Source organism: Drosophila elegans, unplaced genomic scaffold, assembly GCF_018152505.1.
Source record: "Drosophila elegans isolate 14027-0461.03 unplaced genomic scaffold, ASM1815250v1 contig_229, whole genome shotgun sequence".
NCBI classification, from domain to species: domain Eukaryota; kingdom Metazoa; phylum Arthropoda; class Insecta; order Diptera; family Drosophilidae; genus Drosophila; species Drosophila elegans.
In genome coordinates, this window is record NW_024545601.1 from 544007 (window position 1) to 564722 (window position 20716).

General features: G+C 45.3%; 1 pseudogene; it reads left to right on the top strand.

The window, feature by feature from the left end:
- The first annotated feature begins 9659 nt into the window (after positions 1 to 9659).
- On the top strand, positions 9660 to 15956 carry LOC121467196 (annotated as a pseudogene).
- Positions 15957 to 20716: the final 4760 nt, after the last annotated feature.

Sequence of the window (20716 nt, forward strand, 5' to 3'; positions counted from 1 at the left end):
GCGGAAAACTTACGAAAGATGAGTAAAGTGCTGTTCTTCTGTCGCGCTTATGATAATAATATCGTCTAGGTAAGCGAAGGCGACCGGTTCCATTTCCACGCCGATTACACTATCCAGAGCGCGTTGAAACGTGGCGCTGGCAGAATGCAACCCGAAGGGCATGACCTTCCATTGATACAATCCTCTCCCAGGGACCCTGAACGCTGTATATTGGCGACTATCCCTAGCCATGGGAATTTGCCAATAGCCGTGCTTCAAGTCCAACGTGGATATATATCGGGCGTGGCGTAATTTCTCCAGAATGTGATTGATTCTCGGGACTGGGTAGGCGTCGGGCACTGAGTGTGCGTTTAACTGACGGTAATCTACACACATGCGCCAATCGCCAGTTTTCTTCTTGACCAATACGATGGGAGCGCTGTGCGGGCTTCTGGAGGGTTTAATGGTCCCGTCACGGAGCAGTTCGTCTACTTGGGCATCGATGACATGTTGCATCGCGGGGTTCCGGGGATAATATCTTTGTTTTACGGGCTTGTCGTCGCGCATGGCGATGGTGTGCTCGGCGACGTGAGACACCCCGTGCAGTTTCTCGAATAAGGCCAGTTCCCGATCGATGAAGCTTTGTTGCGCCGGACTCAATAATCTGCTCCGTCGCTGTTCGTCGTTTTCTACCGTCTCCGTCCTAATGGGCGCGCCGGCATTGATGTTCGGGGTTATAGTTCGCGTAGGAATAGGACTGGGTATCTCTGCTTCTTCTGGCCTGGCAGCTCCCAAATGGGCACCAACCGCACCAGGGTGTACCGTTTTTTCCTGGTTGCCCCGCGTCTTTATAAGTACTGGCTGTAAGAGAAGGTCTCCTGCCGCTTGGGCTTCATTTTGCAAGTCGAGGGTAGCTCGACCACATCGCACCTGAGTTCCCGCTACTTTGAGGAAGTCCATTCCAAGTATTACACGATCTAACATGGTGGGCATTACTAACATGGGTAAACGCACCGTAGTGCCGGCCAACGTAACCGAGGTTCGCCAGAGCGGGGGTTTTACTGGGGTCGGGTTGCTGCTCCGTTCGTCTCCGCCGCACCCGGGTTCCGGCGGAGGCGTTCTCCGTTTCCCGACGCATTTCGACGGCAACATTCTATAGTTAAAACTCCTGGTCGCCCACAGTCCCAACAGAAATCCCGACGTGGATTGGGGCAGTTCCTTTGGAGATGTCCGTTCTCTCCACAGCGATTACATGTCCACTCGAGAGGTTCCTTGACCGATCATCTGGTGGGTCACGTGTCCTGTCTGCGTTAAATTCACCGGATTCCGGAATGGGCTCGGCGATCGGCGAAGTTGAGGTTCTTCTTGGTTCCTGTCCATGGTTGCTTTTGGCTCGCGTCGAGTCGTCTCGAGTTGTTTGACACTCTCATATTCTGTGGCCATATGGGTCAACTGTGTCAAAGTCGCGAATTCACTGCGTTTAATATACAGTCGGTATTCTGGAGCCATGTGCCTGGTACAATTCTTCCTCTTCTCGATAACCGGCTTGCTGCATCTTGGTTCTGAGATCGATCAAGTAGGTCTTGAAAGGCTCTCCTCTCCGCTGCACGTGGGTCCGTATGTCATCTTCCAACCGCTCGAAATATCGAGGTGGTAGGAAGAAGTCAAGGAATTCCCTCCTGAAAGTTCCCCATGAGGCCGACTGTAGGTGGCTCGTGCGAAACCATCGTGCCGCCGGGCCCTCCAAGATTTCGGACATAACGCGGTGTACCTCCTCTGGATTTATCCTGTAAGTCATCATATTTTCCTCGAGCGCGGCGATGAGAGTCAACGGATCCGAACTCCCATCGAACCGTAAATTCCATTTGTGCATCTTCTCGGGGAGCAGATGTTGAGTTGGAGCCGTGCTGGTCCGTGTGTCTTGTGCTTGTAGGTCGGCGGGTAAGCGGGCGTCTACCGGTGGCATCCAGGTACCGTGCGTCGATCCTGGGTGGATCCCTCGATGGCGGGCTGGAGTCCCGATCGATGTGGCTCCGGACGTCATGGGAATGGTGAGGGATTCTGCGAACTGTCCCGTCTCACCGTTCCTGCCTGGAGGGTTCGGACTTGGGGCCCGGCTACTATATTGCTCCTGCAACTGAGCCAGTCGGTCCCACACACTCTGTGGGAACGAGCCTGTGTTGACGAGGTTGGCGAATGCCTTCCTGGTCTCCTCGACGGTTCCGTCGGCTTTAAAACCAAACTCCAGGGAGAGGGAGCTGAGTTCGTCTTTTCGGCGAGCGTATATCCAGCGGACTCCTATACCTGGATTCTTAACAAAATCTTCTTCTTCGTACTCACTGTCAGATTCCTTAGGGTTACTTATCGTTGGTTATCCTCTTCGATTTAGTTTGGTGTGAACTTCCTTCTCAAGTCTTCTAGATCCTTCCGGAGATCGGATGTGAACGGTTCGGGTGACTCTACCCTTCTTTTTCTTCAGTGGGTCTTTAAGCCACTTGGGTGATTCTCTAGCTAGTCTCGGTGTCCCTGTTCGGGCGCCACTTGTAAGGATGCTCGCTGTCCGGGGTACAGATCTCAGTCAGATCCAGGAGTCCTTTACAAGAAATTTGTAAATCACCGAAACACCGGACTAGATAGTTTCATTCAACGAGTGAATGAGTCGTTTGGGGAGTCACGCCGAAGGTTCTCATAGACGCCGGGAGAGAGAGAGTAATGTCGGATTTGGTCGCGCCGTATCTTGCTCCTGGGTTAAAAATTACACGGGCTGGACCTTGGGGCGAGGCCAAGCCAGACGAACGGTTTCGCGAGTATGGGGACGCCGGGTAGTCCCGCTGATCACTTCCGCGATTGGGACACGTAAGTCGCTTTCCGCGTGTCGAAGGCCAAAAATTCGGACGAGGCCAAGCCAGGATACTATTTCGCGAGAGTAAGGCCGGGGGATTGCGTCGCGCGCAAGTCGTTCTCGACGTATCGGATGCCAAAAATCCACCGGGCTGGACCTTCGGGCGAGGCCAAGCCGGATAGGATTTGTCAGACACGGGGGGGGATTGGAGGAGAAAGGATGGCGGTATGATTGACCAGTCGGGAATGATGCCCGCGCGCAGGTCACATGCACTACGAAGAGAAAAGCTATTGTACTAGACCGGACGGGCCGGGTATCTGCGTACCGGCCGCCTACACTACGTGGGGAAAAGCTAGGGTATTAGACCAGACGGGCCGGGTGTCCGCGTGCCGGTCGCATGCGCTACGAGGAGGAAAACTAGGGTACTAGACCAGACGGGCCGGGTGTCCACGTGCCGGTCGCATGCGCTACGAGGAGGAAAGCTTAGGTACTAGACCAGACGGGCCGGGTGTCCACGTGCCGGTCGCATGCGCTACGAGGAGGAAAGCTAGGGTACTAGACCAGACGGGCCGGGTGTCCGCATGCCGGTCGCATGCGCTACGAGGAGGAAAGCTAGGGTACTAGACCAGACGGGCCGGGTGTCCACGTGCCGGTCGCATGCGCTACTAGGAGGAAAGCTAAGGTACTAGACCAGACGGGCCGGGTGTCCACGTGCCGGTCGCATGCGCTACGAGGAGGAAAGCTAGGGTACTAGACCAGACGGGCCGGGTGTCCGCATGCCGGTCGCATGCGCTACGAGGAGGAAAGCTAGGGTACTAGACCAGACGGGCCGGGTGTCCCCGTACGGGCCACATGCACTACGAGGAGGGGAATCTAAGATACCAGACCGAACGGGACGGGTGTCCACATCGGGTCTCAAATGCTACGATGTGGGGAACCAAGATACTAGACCAGACGGGCCGGGTGTCCGCGTACAGGTCTCAAATACTACGGGGAGGGAGGTTAGGATACTAGACCAGACGGGACGGATGTCCGCGTACAGGCCACATGCACTACGAGGAAGGAAGCTAGGATACTACGAATAAAAAGAATCACGATCATGGAATTCAATCATTTACTTCTTTTTATTATTTTTCTAGGTTACTTTTATTTATCTACTATCTTCCTACGAGTCCGCTACACCGTCTTTACTCAACGGAGAGGAATTTTGTGTACACTAACCTCAAAACACTAATCAGCCCACTTATTCACTGACCGCGTGCCTTCGCGCGGTCGAGGCGTCACTCGAATTATCCGGCAAGATCGTTACGGGAGACACGTCCGCTCCGTTTTACTGTTCCGGCACGAGAGACCCTTATTCATTTGTCACGTGTCTTCGCGCGGTCGAGGCGTTACTCGAATTACACGGAAAATTACTGCGGGAGACACGTCCGTCCCGTCTTAACATTCCGACACAAGAGACCCCTCGCTCGATCGGTGTGTGACCACCTTCCCCACGCTCCCTTTTTCCCGCTTTCGGGATTTCTAGTATATTTCTTAATTTCTAGTATTTTCTTTACTCACTAAATATCGGCTGGCGTTGCCACTCGGGCTTGGAACTTAACTACTGCTTAATATTCAGTTTCAACTTAATATTTATTATTCATTATGCGTCGCTTACACCTATAACCTTACATACTATTAACTTAATATTTATTATTCATGATAAGACGCTTACACCTACAACTTTATATACTACTAAAAATTGTATCGTACAACTAGGTGTGTACGTTACAACACTAACCTCAAAACACTGATCAGCCTCCGTTCCCCCCTGATATCAATATAAAATAACAGATAATCGATAATAGAGGTAATAGATAATAGATAATATAAATATATAAATTGGTTTTAATTTGTATAAATAAAGTGATATTTCATGACTAGTTTTACTTGAAAGTACAACAATAGACGAAATGGCATTTAACTTGACAAAACTAATAAAATTACTGTGGACGTTTTGGAATTTGATTAACTTCGCTAAGAAATTTTTTTGAGTTCAAATGAAAGTGTTCTTCTGCCTCGTTTTTTTTTTGTTTTTATTCTTTTCCTTTTTTATAACCCTGCAGAGGGTATTATAATTTCAATCAGAATTTTGCAACGCAGTGAAGGAGACGTTTCCGACCCTATAAAGTGTATAGTGACATGCCTATATTCAATAAGACTCTGCATATATTTAAGCAACAATGCAAATAGATTTAGTGGTGCCACAGTAAAATGACAAAGGGAAAGTCAAAGTGGCCAAAATAGGACGGACGTAAATTTTCATCAAACTGCCTCGGAGACCGAAGACACAATCCCTATGTAAAAATTGTCTTTCATAATAAATTTTATAAAGGAATGGTAGACACAAGATCATCAACCAACATAATGAATAAAAACTTTGCTAAACTTAAAGAGATAAAAGAAGATTTTAAAGTGTATACTATTAGAGATCCAGTAAAAATACATAAAAGTCACAGAACAAAAATTTTATTTGCATACATTTTCCGATAATTATGATATCCAATGAATTTAGGCTCGAACATCTGAATAGCGAGGAGATTGATATTTTAAAGAAGGTTCTATTTGAATATTGTGATATTCAGTACAGAGAAGGTGAGAATTTGACTTTCACAAGTACTATTAAACACATAATCCAAACTCAGCATGAAGACCCAGCTTATCGTAAGCCATATAAATACCCCCGGAGCGTTGATGATAAGCAATTCAAAGATATGATAGAGCAGGTAATAATTCGTAAGTCGAAATCTCCTTACTTTTCATCTATTTGGGTCGTTCCAAAAAGGACCGACGCGTCTGGCAAGAAAAAGCTTAGGTTGGTTGTAGATTATAGAAATTTCAACGAAATCACTATCAATGATAAATTTCCAATTAGTAGAATGGATGAGATCCTTGACAAATTAGGAAAATGCCAGTATTTCCCAACCATAGATTTAGATAAAGGATTTTACCAAATCCAAATGGACAGCAGATCTATTGCAAAACGCATTTTCTACGAAACATGGCCATTTAAAGTGCACTCGAATGCCATTCGGCCTTAAGAATGCCCCCGCAACTTTTCAATGATGTATGAACAACCTTTTGGAAGATTTAATCTACTAAGATTGTTTAGTTTATTTAGACGATATAATAATTTTTCCCACTTCATTGGAGGAAGACATCTTATCTCTAAATAAAGTTTTTGGAAAACTTAGGACGCAAACTTAAAACTACAATTTGATAAATGCGAGTTTATGAAAAGAGAAATAGAATTCCTAGGTCATGTTGTAACTACAAACGGTATCAAGCCTAATCCAAATAAACCAACGCTATTACAAATTTCCGACTACCAAAGACCGCAAAAGAAATAAAAAAATTTTCGGGATTATATGGATTCTATCGCAAGTTCATTCTAAACTTCGCTACCATAGTTAAACCCATGACCATTGAATTGAAAAAAGGAGCAACGATAAACACGAAAAATAAAGATTACTTAGCAGCATTGTACTTTTACATCAGATCTGATTTTAATGTATCCTGATTTTACTAAACCTTTTTCCCTAACTACTAACGCTAGTAATATTGCCATCGGTACAGTTTTGTCTCAAAATCATAAACCCGTTTGTTATGCCAGTAGAGCTTTGAACGAACATTAAATAAACTATAGAGAAAGAACTTCTAGCCATAGTTTGGGCAACAAAAAATTTCAGATCATACCTATTTGGAAGATCTTTTAAAATACTGAGTGACCAAAAATACCTTGTCTGGCTTAATATCATCAAAGAACCAAACATGAAACTACAAAGATAGAAAATCAAATTAAACGAATTTGATTATAAAATTAAGTATCTTCTAGGAAAAGAAAATTATGTAGCAGATGTTCTATCCCGCACCAAAACAGAAGAATTAATGCTTGGTGAAGTTGCCAACAGTGTAGATGCAACTATACATAGCGCTTCTGAAGATAATCTTAATACCCATCCCAGAGCGAGCATTCAATTAATTCTCTAGACAAATATAATTAGAGAAGGGAGACACTGATGAAACTGAGATGAGGCATTATTTTCACAAATTGAAAATCAAAATATCTTACAAGGAAATGACAAATGATTTTGCTAAAAACATCATTAAACAATATGTATGCACTAAGAAAAGCGCAATTTATTTCCATAATTATGAAGATTTCTTAACATTCCAAAAGGCATATGTTCAGGCCACGAAGGAGCACCCGGTATTCCCGGCTTTCCGCTCTCCCCATCTGCTCTCCGCTCTCAGGCAGCTTCCCTTTTCCCCACCACAAAGTCTCCATGAAGTCTCCACTGCGCTCTGAAAAGCCCCTTTGGACCCCGCTTCGGTGGCTCGATCAATACGACAATCAATAACTTCAAATGTTCTCTTTTCCACTTGCAATTTCTGTGCGGCCATCTTAATCGTTCTCCCCTTTGTGCATATTAATGTACAAAAATTCTTAGTCCAGTTGGCCGTACATCATTCATACATCAACCTGCAATTTTCCAAAAATTCCTACGAATAAATTTACAAACTCCTAAATTACAAAAAAGTGTTAATTTTTTGCGCGTGCCACAGTGATAAAATATAACAATTTTCAATTAAAGTGTTCCGGCAATATTGGCCCCCATTCTTTTTTGTTCTTTTTTCACTGTGTAGAGCCTCCGCTGCACAAAGTTATACTTTACATTCACATTTACTTACATTCTACAGTCCACTTATCTCCAAAATAAAAAAAAAATCACAATTACAAACAATACACATACCCGCCGGTAAGAAATATTAACTATTTTTCACCTCTCCTGGTAAAAAATTACATGCAACCATACATTTACATTTTTCCCGTCGGCGCTGCAAATAAGATACAAAATTGTCCAATCGCATTTTTTACTTACATATTACTCTCTGATCTATTTACATTTTATTCTCTGAGCGAAAATACATATTTACAGAGGCTTCACACTTACATATTTTTCTCTGAGCGAGTGTACATATTTACATAGGTTTCATAGTTACATATTTTTCTCTGAGCGAAAAGTTACATTTTACATTCACATTTACATACATTCTACAGTCCACTTATCTCCAAAACAAAAAAAATCACAATTACAAACAATACACATACCCGCCGGCAAGAAAAATTAACTATTTTTCACCTCTCCTGGTAAAAAAAAAAATACATGCAACCATACATTCACATTTTTCCCGTCGGCGCTGCAAATAAAATACAAAATTGTCCAATCGCACTTTTTACTTACATATTACTCTCTGATCTACTTACATTTTATTCTCTAAGCGAAAATACATATTTACAGATCTCATACTTACATATTTTTTCTCTGAGCGAGCATACCTGCTTACAAAGGCTTCATACTTACATGTTGTTTCTCTGAGCGAGTGTACATATTTACAGAGGCTTCATACTTACATATTTTTCTCTGAGCGAAAATACATAGTTTACGTGCAGCCTCTTAAATATGGTTATTTGACCAAAATACATATATGAACATTTGATTTCAGCTATTCATGGGCGGAGGTGCAGGAAGGAACAGGGGGCTCATTCACAAAATCAATATTTGTTTTTTTCTCGTCTGGTTAATTGAAAAATTCCAATTCCAATTCCAACATTCCGGAAAAGTCCGAGTCCATAAAAAACTCCGAAATACTATTTTTCATGGACGGAGGTGCAAAAAGAAACTGGAGGCTTATGCACAAAATCAATATTTGTTTTTTCTCGTCTGGGTAATTGAAAAATTCCAATTCCAATTCCAACATTCCGGAAATGCCCGCGTCCATAAAAAACTCCGAAATACTATTTTTCATGGGCGGAGGTGCAAAAAGAAACAGGGGGCTTATACACAAAATCAATATTTGTTTTTTTTTCTCGTCTGGTTAATTGAAAAATTCCAATTCCAACATTCCGGAAAAGCCCGAGTCCATAAAAAACTCCGAAATACTATTTTTCATGGGCGGAAGTGCAAAAAGAAAATTGGGGCTTATGCGCAAAATCAATATTTGTTTTTTTCTCGCCTGGTTAATTGAAAAATTCCAATTCCAACATTCCGAAAAAGCCCTAATCCATAAAAACTCCGCAATACTATTTTTTCAAACCGTTCCACATACCTACAATTATGCATTCTTTAAATCAAAACTGACACAACTAAAAATACCATTTTCCAAGTAGCGTGTCCCATACCAATCGTTCCACACACCTACAATTCCGCATATTTGTTTTTTCTCGTCTGGTTAATTGAAAAATTCCAATTCCAACTGTCCGGAAAAGTCCGAGTCCATAAAAACTCAAAAATACCATTTCCAAGTAGCGTGTTCCATTCCAACCTACAATTTCGCATTTTTTCATCCAAACTGACACAAACATAGTGTGGCGAGATCCACAGCTATTCGCGTGCGTTTTTTAGTCTTAGTATGCCCGGTGGAGACGATAAGAAAAAGGTATCTGCTTCCCCCTTGAGCAAAACCAAGTCCACGCTTTTGCCGCTGGCAACCAAAAGCTCCAAGAGCCCACCAAGCATCGTGGCTATGCCAAAAACTCCAAGTTCATTAAGTCCAAACGCCAAACCCGCAACTTCCAGTTCAAGGGTGACTCGATCCATACAAAAAATGGCTTCAATTGCTTACGAGTTAGCGTTAAATAAGTTCATTGCGGTCTCAGATCGTCTGAGCGATCTCGAAAGCAGAACCAACACTCCTGGGAACGAAACTTCAAGCGTTTCCATGCTCCAAATCCGTCGGGAGCAAGTCCGAGTGTTATGGGACAAGGTGGAGAAAGAGTTCGACGTATGCTCAGATGCAGCTCAAGCCCCTGGCCAGAACTATATCTCCTCTGGCTGTCGGCTGCCTCCGTGCGACACAGAGGTTTTCTCAGGCGATTACCTACGCTGGCCCACTTTCCGGGACCTTTTAACAGCGATATATATAAATAATCCAAGGCTCACGCCTGTGGAAAAGCTGTTCCACTTAAACGCTAAAACGAGCGGTGACGCGTATGCCATAATCGTAAATTCCCCTCTTACCAATGATGGCTTTCGCTCAGCTTGGGATAACCTAACTGAGCGGTTCGACAACAAGCGATTGCTAGTAAATAGCCAACTTAAAATCCTCTTCAACCTCCAGTCGATTTCGCAAGAATCTGGGGCAGCTCTAAAGGAACTGCAAACTACGATTCAAGGCTGTCTGAACGCCTTGGAACTGTCCGGAATCCTGATTACGGATTGGGACTGCATTCTTGTCTATATGTGTTCGTCAAAGCTCCCCAAGCTTACACTTTCCTTATGGGAGCAGTCCTTGCACGATAAAGCCGCAATTCCAAAATGGGTTGACCTGAACACCTTTCTCACAGAGCGCCATCGAACCCTCGAGGCCATAGATGACGTGCGACCTTCATTCGTAGCCCAAAGCAACGAACGCTGGCGGGTCTTTAAGCAGAATAAATTCTTATGAGACTAAGATAGTTCCGAAACCGAGACGTTGCGATCTGTGCTCAAGGGAAAGCCACCCTATACGCACTTGTCCACGTTTCCTCCAAATGACAGTAGACGAGCGGGCCGCCTATATCCGAAACAAGCAATTGTGCTTGAACTGCTTTGCCCGAGGGCACCAGCTTCGGGACTGCACAAGCACCCACAGCTGCTTCACCTGCCGCAGTCGCCAAAATACGCTGCTGCACCGAAGCAACCCTTTTGCCAGCCCTCCAAGTCGGCCTGATGTTCCCATGTCACGACCAGCAACTTCGACAGAAGGCTCAGCCGCTTCCGATGACCAGTCGGGAGTGCAAGTCTGTTTTGCGTCAGGTGCAAGATCGGTTCTGCTGGGGACAGCCATAAATATTTGCCACCTGGGTTCGAATTTCCAAGCTCGTGCCCTTATCGACTCAGGATCCGAAGCAACATTTGTGACGGAGCGTCTGTTCAATCTTTTCAAATTACCCTTCCAAGTCGTCCAAGCCCAAGTCTCAGGCTTAAATCAGACAGTGTCCGCTCAGTCCAAGAAGCTCTGTCATTTTACAATCAGATCTCCAAGTAGGCCCGCTCTGCAGTTAGAGACGTCAGCCTATGTCCTTCCTCAACTGGCAGGGAATCGCCTTCCTACCCAATTCCGCAAGACTTTCTTCGAAATCTTCCCGATTTACCATTGGCGGATCCGAAGTCTTACGAGAGCGCACAGATATGTTCTGATAGGAGCCGACATTCTGCCTTCGGTTCTCCTAAATGGAGCAAAAACAATCATCTGTGGCTCCCTCCGTGGACAAGAAACAATTTTCGGGTGGGTGCTCACTGGGCCAGTATCCGCTTCCACCCAGAGTCAGATTGCCACCTTCTCTACGCAAATTTCCCAAGCGTAGACCAATGGCTTAGATAAAATCCTCACCAAATTCTGGGAGGTGGAGGATCTACCAATAAAGTTGGTAAAGGAATCCGATTCCGTCTGCGAAGAGAATTTTCTCCGAACGAGCACGAGAGATGCGAAGGGCAGATACGTCGTAACCCTACCTTTTCGCGACCCGGAACATCCAGGGTCAGGGTTAGGGTACTCCAGGTCTTTTGCGTTATCTCAATTTTTGAGAAACGAGCAACGCTTAAAAAGAGACATTCCACTAAAGATACGATACGACTCAGTGATTCAAGAATATCTGGATCTGAACCATATGAGAGAGGTTATTCCTACCCACGATTTCGCCAGCTACTACCTTTCACATCATGCCGTACTTTAGCCTGAGAGCACTACTACAAAGCTGCGCGTAGTATTCAACGCATCCAGTCCTTCTGCGAATGGGGCCAGTTTAAATGATATCCTTCATGCTGGCCCAGTCTTACAGTCCGACCTTACCATTCAAATCCTAAAGTGGAGATATTTTCAATACGTGTTTAGCGCCGATATTGAAAAGATGTATCGGCAGATCTGGGTAGATCCGAAGCACATGCCTTTCCAGCGGATATTGTTCCGTAATCCTGATGGGGACATCCGAGAGTTTGAGTTGAAAACGGTCACCTTTGGAGTCAATTGCGCTCCGTACCTGGCCATTCGCGTGCTTCAACAACTGGCAACTGACGTACAACACAGCCATCCTAAAGCGAGTGATGTCATTCGTCATTTTATGTATGTAGATGATGTCCTAGCTGGCGCCGACTCTAAAGAAGACGCTCGGCTCTCGATTCAAGAGCTACAAAGTGCCCTCAACTCCGCTGGGTTTCCATTGAGAAAATGGACGTCCAATCATAAGGATATTTTGGCTCACATTCCGAGTGACCATCTCCTGCGCTCCGATTTTCTGGAGATCGATGCCGAAAGCACGGCAAAAACGCTTGGTGTCCGTTGGAAAGCCACATCTGATGAATATTTCTTTGTTCCACCCGAATTATCCGATGAATCGTCCCTTAAAAAACGCCAGGTTCTGTCACAAATTGCCAAATTGTTTGACCCTGCAGGGTGGCTCGCGCCCTTATTAGAGCGTGCGAAAATCTTCATGCAGGAGATTTGGCTGCAGGACCTGGGGTGGGACGACGAAGCCAGTAGAGGGGTAGCACTTCAGGAATTGGTCGACAATCCTCTTTGGTGGCATGGTCCCGCATGGTTGCAAAAGCCACGCACCCAATGGCCAAGTCAGGGCGACAATTCCCCAGCGACTGAGCTAGAGAAACGTCCCCTTAAGTCCCACGTCGCAACTATTCCGTCTGAAGATTTCCTTGACCGTTTTTCCAAGTTCGACAAAGCACTGCGGGTTCTCGCTTATGTCAATCGTTTCATCCAGCGATGCAAAAAACAAGCAACATCCTCTGATAAATTTCCGCCGCGGAACGACTACTTATTCTGAATACTCAGCGCAGAGACTTCTCCCATGATTATCACTGCTTAAGTGAAAAGCGCTCTGTGCCTTCTTCAAGTTCTATCCTGAGCATGAACCCGTTCATCATGGTCTGATAAGAGCGTGCGGTCGCGTGACGGCCTCCGACAGCCTTCAATATGATGAACGGCATCCAGTTATCCCTCCATATAGCTGCCCACTTTCTCGCCTACTTGTCCAGTTCACTCATCGCATAACCCTCCATGGCGGCAACCAGTTAATGGTACGCCTCATTCGGTCAAGATACTGGAAACCAAAACTAAAGAACTTAGTAAAGGCCTCCGAAGCGGCTTCGTGCAGTCTTAGTAAACAAGTATTGCTCGAACTGTCTTGCCCACGACCAGTCGAAAGCTGACTGTCGTAGTGAAAAATGCATGAAGTGCCAACGGAACCACCACACGCTGCTGCATATGCATGAGCGGTCTAATTCTGGGCAGCGTTCGCGCCGGCAAAATCCGCCAAATCGCCCGACGCCTGCGTCAAGGCAGCGCTCAGCCTCCCCTACACCAGCTCCGTCGCTTTCATCGCTGCTAGAACGTCACAGAGTCAACTTCCTTCCGACTGCTTTGGTGACGGTGAAGACCGAAAGCAAGACTTTCGAGACCGCAGCTTTAATCGACCCTTGCACACCAGTGAGCTGCATCGACGCTTCTCGGGCCGCCGCATTTCGGTTGCCAACGACCAGTGTTGGTGACGACAAGGTGTGCAACGCGACGATCCAGTCCAAATGCGGGACGACCAAGATGGAGGTGGTGTTCAAAGTCGAGCCCAAGGTGGGCATTCGCTCACTGACTCTGACACTCAACGACACTCTTCCCATCTGCTCTCCGCTCTCACGCAACTTCCCTTTTCCCCACCACAAAGTCTCCATGAAGTCTCCACTGCGCTCCACTGAAGAGCATTAGAATAAGTTAGAATAGTCGATTTACATATTGAATAAAAGTGGATGCGCCCACCCCTACCATCGAAACACCTACGACTCCTCATTTCAACTACAGGACCTGTGCACCTTCCAGGACCCTCCACAGGACTCAGCCACCCCTCTACGTTCAGCATATGTACAAATAATAAGTCCCAACAATTTAACAAAATTGGTAAAATGCACACTTATATTTTAAGATATTCTGACTTATAGCAGATTATTCACAACCAATTTATGTTAAAAACAACATCTCAAAACTCGAACCACTGTCATATATCCAAACTACAGAAATAGTTGAATCACATATAAAATATTACAATACATGTTAGATAATATGTTTAACCACATTTGTAATCACTATAATAAGTTTAACATTATATTCAATTTCCAAATTTAAAAATATTCCTAAGAAACTTATTGTAAAATATTCTAAACGTGACGAACAACCAATTGTAACAAATACGAATGTAATTACTACTGAGAAAAATATTGCAGAAGATAATATTATGTTATACCCTACGTTATCGCCCTGAGGACAGGCCAAATTCAAAGAATGGGGGAGTGACATGCCCATATTCCTATAAGACTCTGCATATATTTAAGCAACACATACATAGTCCCATAACACTCTATAACACTCTGAATATACCTATTACTTTATGTATCCACAATATACCCTATACTACCCTAGAATTATACACCCTTGTAACAAGAGCCCAAAATCGAAGGCCAACGGAAAATCCCCAAATGTCAGTCCCAGCTTATCACCCAAGCCTGTAGAGTAAACAACTCACCCCAATTGTCACGTTCACACGTTCAAAGATAATCAAAGTTCGGCTCGCAGACACATAAACTCCTATTTCAATCCAAAGACATTTCAAAGTCGTAAAATCTAAAGCGGGATTATCATCATCGTCCGATCTGGTCACACTAAGCAGCGCCTATATAAGCGGAGACACAACCAGGGACTTGCGTTCCGACGGCTCTCGAGGAAACAACAACTAGGAGGAATACCCGTGTAAGTGTTCTGGTAGTTAGTCTTGGTAGTGAGGATCACCGACGCCCGGTGTGGTTTAGGAATACGCACCGAGGCCCGGTCGAAATCGCTGAGCCCGGCACGGTTTTCGTAACTCCGGCCCATCTCAGTGAGTTCCTACCAGAAGTCACGTTGTCGAGCCGGAAACGATACTGAATAAAACGGCAGATCGAAACTAACGATGCCCTACATTCCCACATCCTACTAGAAAATCCAAGTAGTTCGATTCTCTAAAACGACCCAGAACACTACGAACCCGACGTACTCGAACGACGAGACACGACGACACCAAGCAGTGTACAATCGGCACTTCCGAAGCGCCGACACCAAGCAGTGCACCCAGCCACAGCGCATCATCGACACCAAGCAGTGCACCCAGCCACAGCGCACCGTCGGCACCAAGCAGTGCACCCAGCCACAGCGCACCGTCGGCAACAAGCCCTCCCGAAGCGCCAACACCAAGCAGCGCACCCAGCTACCGCACAACGTCGACAACAAGCAGCGCTCTCAGCCATCACACATCGGCAACACCAAGCAGTTCCTCGAACCATTGTGCAGTGCCATCAGCAAGCAGTGCAACATACGGCCCTTACGTAGCGCCGATCCCGCACGCGAAGCAGTGCGATACTCAACTAGCTGCGATATACTCGGCCCTTCCGCAGCGTCGATATCAACAAGCAGTCCCACATTCGGCCGTTCAGCAGCGCCGACGTCACTTATCAAGCAGTACCACGCTCGATATAATTATAGTTAGAAAACTTAGTCTTAATCAATCGTACTATTACTTTGAGGAAAGGGAGGTAAACTGATCAAAAAAGACAATAAGTTTCTGTCTCGAACCCTGGCCACGGCGAGCTATACCGCCTCCCAAATCAGGGTCGTTAAAGTTAACCGTTGGAAGCGAAGGTTTAGTGGCGGCAAAGAGGGCTTGAGTGTAGATTATTTTATATACAGAGTACAGGCACTCACAGAGCAGACACTAGATTAGAACTATGAGGCTTTGTGTGGCAATGCGCCTATCTTGTTTGACGGAAAGGCCAGGGATTTCTATTGGAGGTTTCATAAATCGGTCAGAGTGGACAACTGGGATGGACTCTGCTGCGCTTTACGGAAGCAATTGCGGGACACGCGCAGCGATGTGGATATTAGAGAAGCGATCAGCGATAGCAAGCAAAAGGATAAAGAAGATTTCGATACATTTTACGACGCTGTCGTTCAGCTAATGAACAATTTAGAGTTTCCAATGCCAGAACGCGATACCTTCATACCTCGAGCAGGAATTTAAGACCACAAATTCGTCAAGAGCTGTTAAATGTCAGAGTCAGCACAGTTGATAGCTTGCGCGAAATTTGTCAGCGTAGAGAAAGGTTTTAAGAAGACGTAAGGCGAAATTATAGCTACCAAAAGACGGTTCCGTTCAGAAAAAATGTGGCAGAACTGGTAGAGGATGCTCAATCGGATGATGCGACTGAGTTTTCAGACGTCGAAGTCGACGGTAAAATATGTGCCATGGAACTGGCCGCCAAGAGGGCCATAGGTACCACGACTGCGAGGGAAAACACAAAATCTTTTCTTTTGGGTGTGGTCGTCCAAATACATATACCCCTTCCGCAAAATGCCAAAAAAACGCCAAGATGGACACAAAGCTTCGTCAGCCGTTGTGTATTCAGTGCCAGAAGCCGACGAATCCAGAGACGAACCAGTAGAATAGTTAAGTTCAATAGACCTACCAAATTTGTCCGAAAAAAATCATAGTCCCATTACATTTAAATCAAATCAGCGTTTTCCAAGCGATTCAGCGAAACCTGCCTGTCCGAAAAAAAGATCAAGAAATTCAAACAGAATAAGAGCGTTTTGGAGTACGGCTAAATCCATTAATGCCATTCGTTACAAGAAATGCGATAAACGACCTTATGCTGAGGTACGGGTGCTAGATCGATTGATATTAGGGCTTCCTGATAAAGGAGCGGCCATGAGTGCATTAGGAGGAAAGTTGGCTGAGCAAGTGGTCTTGAGTCGAATTCCTTTTAAAAGAGTGGCAGCAGTGGCAAATGCAGCGGATGGAAAGAGACAAGAAATAATAAGCCGTTTAAAAATTCAGGTGCAGTATAAGAAAATCACTAAGGATTTAGAACTGCATATAATTCCTCCTCTTTTCTTTGGAATAGATTTTGGCAGGCTTTCAATCTTTTGCCGGCCAGTAAAAATACAGCGGAAATAGCTCCGGAGTAGCATAATCTTACAACTAGTCAACAGGAGATACTCAAGTCTGTAGTGGCGCTGTTTCCATCATTCGCTATTTCTGGTTTAGGCAAAAGCAGCTTTATTTCTCACACTATTAATATTGGAGACGCAAGCCGGTGAAAAAAAGGCTGAGTTTGGTAATAGAGGAGTCAGATAGTGCTTGGTCATCGCTGGTGGTTTTGGTACAGAAGCCAGGAAAAATTAGTCTCTGTTTAGACAGCCGCAAAGTCCTCTACCGCAAATAGATGGCATTTTGGGCCGGCTTCCCAAAGCGATGTTTATATCCAGTGTGAACCCTAAAGATGCATATTGGCAGATCCCCCTTGATAAGGCATCTCGAGATAAAACTGCTTTTACTATTCTGGGGAAAGCCCCCTTATCAATATAAGGTCATGCCTTTTGGTCTCACAAACGCTTCTCAGACAATGACCAGATTAATGGTCAAGGTAATTCCAGCCAGTCTAAGGAACGAGATTTTCGTGGACTTGGACGATCTGCTTATTGTATCTGATGATGATGATGGTAGCAAGCTTTGTCAAAACAGCAAGTTTAACCCTAAATGTGGAAAAAAGGAAGTTCTGCATGCAAAACGTTAAATACTTGGGCCATATTGTTGGTGAGGGCGTTATACGTCCTGACCCAGAGGAAATATAGGCTATGAAAGATTTTCCTCTGCCGCAGTCGCTCAAGGCTCTGCGTCGTTTTCTTGGAATGGCTGGGTAGTACAGAAAATTCATTAAAAATGTTTCCTCATTCACATCCTCTCTCACTGATCTCTTTAAGCTGAGAAAAAATTTTTTTATGTCAGAGGAGGGAGAAAGAGCTCTCGAGCAGCTGAAGGAAATATTGTGTTCGGCCCCAGTTTTGCACAGCCCAGATTTTAGGAGACCATTTTTTATACACTGCGATGCAAGCAAGACAGGTGTGGGAGGAGTTTTGGTGCAAAAATCCGATGAAGGGGATGAATATCCGATAGCATTTGTTTCAAAAAAAATAAATTCTTCCCAAAAAAGCTATACGGTAAGTGAACAGGAGTGCCTGGCCGCTATTATATGTATTAAACGATTCCGAGCTTACGTAGAAGGTCACGCATTTACGGTCCTAACAGATCATGCTTCCTTAAAGAGGCTAATGTCACAGACAGACTTGCATTCCCGCTAGCTCGATGGGCAGAGATGGGCAGCTCCAGAGTTTTGATTTTAAAATCGAGCATCGCAGCTGGAAATTGGCTGTAGTCCCAGATGCGTTGTCTAAAGTAAATGAGTCGGAGTTAGCTGCTTTAGATCCAAGTCAGGGTTTACTGGTGAGGTCAAAGCTAATGCTGAGAAACTTTCAGACCTTACAGTATCTGATAATTTGGTACAACGCAGAACAGAGCATGCCACAGACGAACCCTTACACCCTCATGATGATCCACTGGTCACCCATGGAGGTATTCATAAAACATTAGAAAGAGTGCGACGGTATTATTTCTGGCCAGGATAAGTAAACGATGTAAAGAAATATATTCAGGCTTGCGATACTTGCAAAATAAATAATAATAAAAGCGCCAAATTGTATACAACGACCGCTAATGGGTACTTCTCCGGAATCCCAGCGTTTCTTTCAGAGGCTGTTTGTGTTTTTGAAAGCTGTGAAGAAACTCACAGCGGATGTGGTGATCATATATATGCAGCAGGATCTTTTTCACAATTTCGGGGTGCTAGAAACTGTTGTGTCTGACAACGGTTACCAGTTCCATATATCACCATCTTGCTTGAAATCTAAATTATTCGCGCTGGTCGAGTTCTGGGTAGTAAAGAGGAACGAACTACTTGCATTTTTCTAGTGGAATTCGGGAGGACAGGGCATCGTTAGTTTCGCATGCCGGCTACTCCGGCTACTTCTGAGGGAACTCACTGATACGGGCCGGAATTACGAAAAATGGCCGGTCTCAGTGATCGCGACCGGGCCTGGGCTATTTTCCAAGATTTATGAAGCCGATTTCTTGTGTATCCACCACCAAGATTAGCTACTAGAGCAATTACCTGGTTATTCCTCCTTCTATGGTTCTATAAGGTTTTGTGATAGGAGTTCGTCAACTTGTTAATTTATTATTGATGGCATTGCTGGGTTTTGAGGGTAGTACCTCTGTTTAATTGGGCGGTCGTGCTTTATAAAGATTTTGTGGCTTGTAATGTGACTAACTCCCTTGTTTTGGCTCATCACGTCCAACTCCCTTTTGAGGGTCTCTTAGATCTGTGACTCTGTTAAATCGCCTGTTTCTAGTAGCCCGATGCCGTGTTTCTTGTGTTTTTTGCTCCTGCGTGCTTTTTAATTCTCGCTGTGATGCCTCCGCATCCCAATGTGTCGTTGCATTGTTCTAAGAAATCTATTGCCAAGAGTAGGTCTCCAATCACCTCGTCGAGGACTAGTAGTGTTGCTGTGCTTGTCTGTTTCCCGAGCTGTATTGGTACTTTTAGTGCCTCTGTGACTTTCCGGTTTGTTCCGTCTGCAACTCTTATGGCTTCAGTTATTCGCTTTCTTTTTCCATGTCTGGCTATTCTGTTGGCTATGAAACTTCGTGTGGCTCCTGTGTCAATTGCACCGCAAATTCCTGTGTTGCCTGTGTTGACTTCTGCGAGTAGGCGTCGAACGTTGATCTTTATTGATGTTGCGGGTGTGGTTTGTGACCTGGGTGCCCGCTCTGATCCCATGGGCCTCTGCCGTTTCCCGTCGTTTCATTCCAGCGACAGCAATGAATTGTGCGTATTCAATCCTGTTCGCATACCCAGCAAAACAGTCTTGGTTGGTTATTGCATCCACGTGCTATGTGCCATTGCTTTGCACCTCGAGCATCTATTGTTCATGACAAAATATCTTGTGGCGGTTCTTGGGGTCTTCACTGATTCCTTGGTGGTCTCTAGAAAATTCCAGATGGTTGGTGTCCCCAGTGAGCTTCCGGTGTTTGTTGTGTTCTCTGCTGTACTGTGTGCTCATGTGATTGGAGAGCCTCAAATTCCTTGGATAGTCGGAGGTATTCCGCAAGTGTTTGGCATTCCGTTTTGAACCGTTTTAACTCCACGCGACTGTTTCGGAACACGTTCTCCAGCTTTTTTTTCTGTGAGCGTAGTGAATCGCATGATTTTCCGGAGTTCTCGCGCGTATTTCTTTGCCGGCTCATCCTCGCCCTGGAGCCTATGTATGATGCTTTCCATAGCTTTCTGCTCATGGTCCGCTGGCCTGTAGTACTCTAGGAATTATATTCGAAAGGTGGCATCGGTTTTGGGTGGATGCGCCACCAATCCAAGGCACAGCCTCTGAAAAGTGTAACCATTGCTTCTGCTGCATGATCGAGATCTGTACCGTACGCCTCTGCCAATTCCTCTGTTCTACTTATGAACTCTGCAGGGTTGTCATTGCCATCTTATTCTTCTCCCCAACTTCGTATCACTCCCATTGTGGACACTTTATTCCTTCCCTCTTTGTTGGTTTGAATACTGATATTTCTTTGTACATCTCCGTTGGGCTCTGCACTTGCAGGTATTTATGGTCTTTCTCGATGTGTTCCTCTGTGTCAGATATCCCACTAATGCCTTTCGGTTGATGTCTGTTCTGTTCTGTTTCCGCTGTTCCTTTAGGTGCTGGTGAGGGACTTCTTGCGTGTTTCTGAGACAGCTGTAGAAGGTTCCCTCGCTGTGGTTGCCGTTCTTTATAAACTCTGACATTTGACTTCGCATGTCCTCGCATCAGGTAGGCTTCCAGTTGGGCTGTATTGGTGGCCACTTTATTTCCTTCTGTCCTTATGGGCTTAGGTCCAGG